At 46.2% G+C, this 8,694-nt stretch overlaps 1 pseudogene; it reads left to right on the top strand.

Moving 5' to 3' along the window:
• Nucleotides 1-1,181: 1,181 nt before the first annotated feature.
• LOC123426317 overlaps nt 1,182-8,694 on the top strand; it is a 44,130-nt pseudogene continuing 36,617 nt past the window's right edge.

The raw sequence follows: 8,694 nt of genomic DNA, 5'->3' as shown, positions 1-8,694 counted from the left end.
AGGAGGGGCGTCGGGAGGTGCTTCCCTCTTGCGAGCCTCCCGAGAAGCTTTCTCAAGAGATGGCCCCACGAGTGGCCCCTCACGAGAGGGGACCCCATGAGTGCCGTATCCCTGGGCCTTGATAGGGAGCAATCTGAGGCCCGCAAAGCGCGGTGGGCCCTAGAGCATAGGCCAGTGGGACTGGGTACCCCCGGTCCCAAAGCCCCGACACTAGCCCCCAAGCCCGTAGTTTTATGGCTCAGCACACTGGGGCGAGACGGCGTGTGCTGTCATCGCGTGCAGCCCAGCCCAGCGTGTGGCGTGCGTCGGGACGCGGGGCGCCTCACCTTGCCTGAGTGCATTGGTATTAGCCCTCGTTCGCACAAAGTAGGCACATGGAGTGGTGCTGTCATTACTCTCTTCCACGCCATTCTCACCTTCTTGCAACTTCTCGTTCCATACTAGGGTGCACCTGATCCAATCTTCGAGCAACTCGCCTCCTCGCCCCCTACGCGGCTTCGAACGGAAAATGGCGACCACCGACAAGAAGGGAAAGGCCGCGGCGCCTCCCGCGAGGGCCTCTACCACTGTGCGTGCTCTCATGCCTTCCCGTGTCTCGAAGGCCGAGGATCTGGGTCCGGTGCTCCTGTTCATGGCCGGAAACACTCACGAATGTGGAGCGACTGCCGTTTGGCCGGGCTCAACGGTGCCAAGAAGCTTGGTGAGGTATGCCTACCCCTTCTTCCTCCACAACGTTTACACTGGGCTGGTGCCGCCGTTCTTCAACTTCTTCTACGCCATCCTTTCCCATTACCAGATCCGGGCTCTACACCTCCAGCTCAACTCTGTCATCCTCCTGGACATCTTTGCCTTCTACTATGAGGCTTTTGTGGGCGTGAGGCCCTCGGTGGCACTTTTCATCACTTCTTCGGCCTGCGTTCCACCGCCCCGGGCCATCGCTCTCCATGACTCTCCTTCGTCGATGCTGGGGTGCGGGCACGTATCTAAAGGTTGGAAGAAAGTCGAAGGCTACCGGAGCCGCTGGGTCTTCATGGACGCGTGTTACGAGAGCTCGTTCTTGGCGATCCCCTTAAGTCTGCCCGAGCAGGCCCCAGTTAGAGCACAAGAAGCTCACTGACCCGAGGGCGGGACCCGTCCTGGACCGAATCGCCTCCCTCGCGGAGGTCTGCCTGACAGGGGCGATGATTATGAAGGAGTTCTTGGGAAACCGCATCACGCCGCTTCGGGCGCACTCGCGCCCCTTTTGGGAGTTCACCGCCGGTGGCGACCCGATATGCCTGGACGTCAGCGTCCTGACGCACGACAAGCTGGACGGAGTCTTGTGGGCCCTGCAGGGTTACTGTCCCGAGGATCTCCCTCAGGCCACACCGCCTTTGTACACTTGCGGTGATATGGTGGATAGGATCACGGAGATGCTCGTCTTCAACAAATGGGTGCTCGCCGGACCACTCGAGGGCTCAGCCATCGTGGTCTCGTCCTCCCGCAGGGACATCAACGAGTGGGATATGGAGGCGACAGAGGAGGAGGAGGAAGATGCCGACCGGATTCGGCCGCCCGACCTCCATCTATCCATACACAGCCTTGGGGATGACACAGTTGTTGACGAGCGGCACCAAACGGTCCCTCCTGATCCCGCGACCTTCGGAGATAGAGCAGGGCTAGGCCCCATGATATCAATTGTTCTTCCCCTCTCAACGGCACCAGAAGAATGCTGCTAGCACTCTCCGGCAATCGAAACTACAAGAATGTTGTTGACGGCCCACAAGCGCATGGGATCGTAGCAGTTTTAGAGGGTACAGTATTCGACCCAAACTTTTTGGTTAGCCAGACAGGAGGTGAGAGGATACTCCCAAGTATTAGCAGCTGAATTCGTGAGATTCAACCACACCTGAAAGATTAGTATCTGCAAGCAAAGTAGTAACAGCAAAGTAGCGAGTAATGGAAGTGGCAAGGAATAGCGGTAGTGACAGCAGTAGCAAGTAGGAACAGTAGCAAGCGATAGTAGTAGCAACAGTAGCAGCAGAGCAAGACAAGTAACAGCAGCAGCAGCAGTAGTAACAGCAGCAGAGCAAGACAAGTAACAGCAGCAGTAGGACAAACTCATAGGCAATGGGTCGGTGATTTGTTTGCATGATATTCATCATGCAACAGTTATAACATGGAGAGATATGTGGCTAGCTCTCGTTTGTCAATGTGATGTAGGCATGCATTCCGTGTGTCTTCATATGTGCTTAGGGAAAAGAACTTGCATGACATCTATTGTCCAGCCCTCCCGTGGCAGCGGGGTCCAAAAGGAAACTACGGGATATTAAGGTTCTCCTTCTAATAAAGAACCAGACCAACACATTAGCACTTGGTGAACACATGAACTCCTCAAACTATGGTCATCACCGGGAGTGGTTCCGGTTATTGTCACTCCGGGGTTGCCGGATCATAACACATAGTAGGTAACTACAACTTGCAAGATCGGATCTAAAACACACATATATTGGTGACAACATAATAATTTCAGATCTGAAATCATGGCACTCGTACCCTAGTGACAAGCATTAAGCATGGAAAAGTAGTAGCGACATCATTCTGAGAACATAGTGGGTAGTAGGGATCAGTCCCCATCAAAACTAACTCGATTACATGATAGATCTCATCCTACTCATCACCGCCCAGCGAGCCTGTGAATAGATTACTCACGAACGACGAAGAGCTTCATGGAATTGGAGAGGGAAGAAGGTTGATGATGACAATGGCGATGATTTCCCCTCTGTGGAGCCCAAGACGGACTCCAGATCTGCCCTCCAGATGAAGAACAGGTGGTGGCGGCGCCTTCGTATCGCAAACGCGATGAAAACTTCTCCTTTTATTTTTTCTGGGACGAAAGTGAACTTATCGCCCACCGCCACCAGGGGGGTGGTGGCGGAGCCAGGGATTGTGGCCCACTGGCCCACCCCCTCAGGTGGAACTTGGCGCAGATATTTTTCATATTTTCCAAAAATGCTCCCCGTAAATTTTCAGGACGTTTGGAGAACTTTGATTTCTGCACAAAAATAACACCAAGGCAATTCTGCTGAAAACAGCGTCAGTCCAGGTTAGTTCCAGTCAAATCATGCAAATTAGAGTCCAAAACAAGGGCAAATGAGTTTGGAAAAGTAGATACGATGGAGACATATCAACTCCCTCAAGCTTAAAACCTTGCTTGTTCTCAAGCAACTCAGTTGACAAACTGAGAGAGAAAGAAAAACATTGACAAACTCTGTTTGATCTTGTTGTTGCAACTATGTCTAACTCATAACCAGAATTTCAATAAGATCACAAGTTAACCACATAAGCAAATGACACAAAGGTCTCACGGTAAGCTAATATCAATGGCATAATCAGCTAACGAGCAAATAATAATGAGTTTCAAATACCAACACTTCAATCAAAACAAGCATGAAGCAATATGAATAGATGGTATCTCGCTAGCTCTTTCTGATACCGCAAAACATAAATGCACAACACTTTCAAAGATCAAGGGCTGACTAAACATTGTAATTCATAGCAACGAAGATCCGGTCATAGTCATACTCAATATCAATCAAAAGCAAAGCATAAAAATGACGGAGGTGCTCTCTAATTGGTGCTTATAAAAGAAGAGGATGACTCAACAGGAAAATTAATAGACAGGCCCTTCGCAGAGGGAAGCATTGATTTGCAGAGGTGCCAGACCTCAAGCTTTGAAAACAGAGATAATAATTTTGGGTGGCATGCTTTCATTATCAACGCAATGACCAAGAGTTCTCAATATCTTCCATGCTACTCATGCTATAGGGAGTTCCCAAACAGAAGAGTAAAGTTTTAACCCCCCCACCACTAATCAATCACACTCCATGGCTAGTCGAATCCTCGGGTACCGTCCATACTAACATCAATCTGGGGGGAGAATTGTTTGACAGTTATGTTTTCGATTTAAGCGTGGAACTGCGCATTCCAATTACCGACCCCTTTCGGGTAAATGAAAGTGAATAAACACATGTCGAGGATAACACTCCTAGCATGGAAGATACCAATAGCCCCCTGTCACCACATGAGCGGTTCAGGCATGCAAAACATATTATTTCTTGAAGGTTTAGAGAATGGCACATGCAAATTTACTTGGAACGGCAGGTAGATACCGCAAATAGGTAGCTATGGTGGACTCTCATGGAAAAACTTTTGGGTTTATGGAAGTGGATGCACAAGCAGTATTCCACTTAGTACAAGTGAATGCTAGCAAAAGACTGGGAAGCGACCAACTAGAGAGCGACAATAGTCATCAAGATGCAATGAGTTTGACTAACATTAAATGCAAGCATCAACAGGATATAAATCACCATCAACACGAACATCATAGAGGCTATGTTGATTTTGTTTCAACTACATGCATGAACATGCGCCAAGTCAAGCCACTTGAAACATTCAAAGGAGAATACCATCCTATCATACTACATCATAGTCATTTCAAAGTCTATGTTGGCATTCAAGACAAACCATTATAAGCTCTCAGCTAATTAAGCATGGCATCAGAAACTATGATCTCTAAGTTGTCATTGCAAACATGGTTCTCTCACAACAAAGCTAAATCTGGGTCGACAAGCTAGTCATATTTACAAAAACAAAATAGATAGAGTTCATACCAGCTTTTCAGTCTCAGTCACTTCATCTTATATCATCATTATTGCCTTTCATTTGCACGATCGAACGATGTGAATGATAATAAGCGCATTCGACTAAGCTGAATCTGTAGGCAAACACAAAGGAGAAGACAAAGTAATATGGCTCTTTGAAAGCTAAACATGTAAGCATGTAACCAATAAGCATTGTAACCAATATTTTCTACCTTGACACAAAGAAAAAGAGAACTATTTACACGGGAAAGCTCCCAACAAGCAAAAGAATAAAGGAAAATCTTTTTGGGTTTTCTCAAAAGGACACAAAACAAGAAAACAAGAAAACGAAAAGTAAGCTAGCATGGATAATACAGTGGCAAAGTGTGAACACCGGCTAACAAAGCGAAAGCATAAGCATGAATGTAAAGTCGGTGAGAACACGTACTCCCCCCAAGCTTAGGCTTTTGGCCTAGCTTGGTCTACCCCCAAGGTTGGTCCTGGCGAAACCAAAAATCATAATGGGTGTTATATGGGAGTGCTGCAGCCACTGCCTGAATAGCTGCCTCACGAAGTCGAGTAGCAGTCGCCTCCCTCTCATACTCCTCTACCTCTCCTATGGTTATGTAGTATCTTCGTTTTACCTGAAAGTCAAAGAAAGCAGGAGCAGGAAGGGTAATATGGAAAACACGCTGCCAGTTAAATATCAAGCGGTATGGGAGGGATCCATGATCTCTCTCAAGGAACTGGTAGCGTGTTAGAGCGACACGATCAAGGTAGGCTGTACGGAGAGGAGGGTCTTCTGGACGGATGGATACTCCAAGAAAATTTGTTAAGCGTGTAGCATAAACTCCACCAAAGAAATCCCCCTCACTGGCATTTTTATTCAGCCTCCTTGCTATTATAGCTCCCATATTGAAGCTCCTGTCACCTGTTACTGCGCTCTTAAGGATACTAAGGTCGAAAGCGCATAGGTGACAATGTGCACCCTTGTCGTTAATGCACCTACCTATGAAGAGGGCAAGGTAGTGCAAGGCACGGAAATGGATGCTTCCTATGGTGGCTTGCGTGATATCTCTGGTTTCTCCAACAGTTATACAGGAGACAAAGTCTCTGACCGAAGACTTAGAAGGATCATTAATACTACCCCCATCGGGTATCTTGCAAATCCTATTGAAATCCTCCAAATCCACGGTATAGGATTTAGCGTACAGATCAAACAGTATGGATGAGTCACGGCCAACTGAGAATTTAAATCTACGCACGAAAGAGGCAGTGAGCCTAGCATACTGTTCACATTTATCTGAGAGGAATTCTTCTAACCCAGCATTGCAGACAAGTCTATCAAACTCATCCTTGAAACCTTCTTCGATCATGAACTCATCGGAAGGCCATTCACATGGTTGTACCGGTGCGTCCCTTAGTTGAAAAGGTTCGGGCTCCCGAAAAGAAAGACGAGGACCCTTCTTACTCGAGGAACCACCATGAAACTTCCTCCTGAACATAATTTCCTTTTGTTGAAATTTTTGAAGTTCAAGAGAAAAGTGAATGAAGACCCACCACACCTTGTAGCAACTACTCCTACTAGTGCCTAGAGACCGCACGTGCTAAAACTACTTGGGACCAGCTAAAATCAACATTTCTAGCTCAAGAACAGGGTCACCAAGGTAGCAAGAATACGCGAAGGATAAAGCATTAGATAAAAAACTAATTGGACCAATGGAGGAGTCACTTACCAAGGAGTAATTTCCCCAAAATGGTTCGGAGAATGGTGCTTTGAGCAAGGAGATCGAAAATCACAGCCAAATGAGCAAGAACACGGGTTTGAGCTGCGAAACAATTTTTTCTGGAGGTGGAAGAAGAGGCTGGGAGCTGGAATGAGTGGAGGGGGTCCCTGTGGGCCCCACAAGGTTGCACTCCGCCACCAGGGGGTGGGTGGCGGTGGCAGGGCTTGTGGCCCACTCGTCTGGCCCCCAGGCCAGCTCTCAGGCCCAGAAATTTTCAAATAATCCAGAAAAAATCATACTAAATTTTCAGGACCATCAGAGAACTTTTATTTTCGAGGTATTTTTCTCCGGGACGCTAAAACAGAAAACAGGAAAAACTAAACTAATTCTATCATTTTTCTTCTAAGCAACAGAAAATGAAAGCTCAAAACAGAGGTATGTGACTCTTTGATTCATCCATTTCATGGTCATCGAAAGAAATCCGTCAATGGGGTTGATAAAGTCCTCATGACAAAACCTTCTCGAATCGCAAGAGAGAACGGATAATTTTCAAATAGAAACTAAGTCACCTCAATGGGGATATGTATCTCCCCAACAAGCAAATCATACTTCATCTTGACACGAGGAATAGGGCATTCAAAGCTCCCAATAAGAATCGATGAAGTATTTTCGATAGCATTGATGCAATGTAGTTGATATCGTTTCTTTGGAAAGTGCACTGTGTGCTCATTACCGTTGGCATGGAAAGCGACATTGACTTTGTTGCAATCTATAACAGCCCCTACAGTGTTTAAAAAGGGTCTTCCGAGGATGACAGCCATGGCATCGTCCTTGGGAATTTCCAAGATAACAAAGTCCGTTGAGATAGTGGTGTTAGCAACCACAACAGGCACATGCTCGCAAATGCCGATAGGGAAAGCAGTTGATTTGTCGGCCATTTGCAGAGAAATTTCAGTGGGTGTTAACTTATCCAATTCAAGTCTACGATAAAGAGAAAGTGGCATAACACTAACACCGGCTCCAAGGTCACATAAGGCAGTTCTTACGTAGTTTCCTTTAATAGAGAAAGGTATAGTGGGCACTCCGGGATCACCAAGTTTCTTAGGAGTTCCACCTTTGAAAGTGTAATTGGCAAGCATTGTGGACATCTCAAGATCTGGTATCTTCCGTTTATTAGTCACGATATCTTTCATGTACTTGGCATACAGAGACATCTTGATCATATCGGTTAACCGCATCTGGAGAAAGATGGGTCTTATCATCTCAACGAAGCGCTCAAAATCCTCATCATCCTTTTTCTTGGATGGCTTAGGAGGAAAGGGCATAGGTCTCTGAACCCATTGCTCCTTTTCTTTACCATGCTTCCTAGCAGTGAAGTCATTCTTATCGTATTTCTTAGGTTGTGGGTTATCAGGATTAACCGAAGGTTCAATCTCCACATCCTCATCATTGCTAGGTTGAGCATTATTATGAACATCACTGTCCATATTGTCACCAGGTTCATGTTCATCACCAGATTGTGTTTCTGCATCAGACGCAGAAATACCATTAGGTTCTTCAGGTGTGACAGTATTTGGTGAACTGGCATGTAGGTTTCTATCATCCTTCTTCTTCTCCTTAGGATGACTGGGTGTATCAGCATTGATTCCTTGAGAATCTTAACCAATTCTCTTGGGGTGGCCTTCAGGATACAAAGGTTCCTGAGTCATTTTGCCTCCTCTAGTAATGACTCTGACAGAGTTGTCATTTAATTCATTGAGCAAGTCATTCTGAGCTTTAAGTACTTGTTCTACCTGAGTAGTAATCATAGAGGCATGTTTACTCAGATGCTTCAGATCATTGACATTTCTGTCTACACAAGCACTTAAATGGCTAAGCATACGAGTACTTTGTTCCAAATGTCTGCTAACATAGTCATTGAAACTCTGTTGTTTGGCAACAAAGTTGTCAAATTCATCAAAGCATAGGCTAGCAGGTTTGTCAAAAGGAATATCAGTCTCATCAAACCTACGCATAGAATTCACTTCTACTACCTGTATCGGGTTATCGAGACCATGGATCTCTTTGATAGGTGGTAGATTTTTGACATCTTCAGATCTAATGCCTTTCTCTTGCATAGATTTCTTGGCTTCTTGCATATCTTCGGGACTGAGGAATAGAATACCTCTTTTCTTAGGAGCTGGCTTAGGAGGTGGTCCGGGAATAGGCCAAGCATTATTGTTGCCAATATCTAGGTAGAGTCTCAGCTTGTTCTACAGTTCGTTCCCTAAAAACACAACCGACACAACTATCTAGGTGGTCTCTAGAGGCATCGGTAAGTCCGTTATAGAGGATATCAAGTATCT

The sequence above is a fragment of the Hordeum vulgare genome, chromosome 2H (genome assembly GCF_904849725.1).
Source record: "Hordeum vulgare subsp. vulgare chromosome 2H, MorexV3_pseudomolecules_assembly, whole genome shotgun sequence".
Taxonomy (NCBI): Eukaryota; Viridiplantae; Streptophyta; class Magnoliopsida; order Poales; family Poaceae; genus Hordeum; species Hordeum vulgare.
Note: the sequence above shows the minus strand (reverse complement) of the source record. Positions and strands in the feature narration are given on the sequence as shown.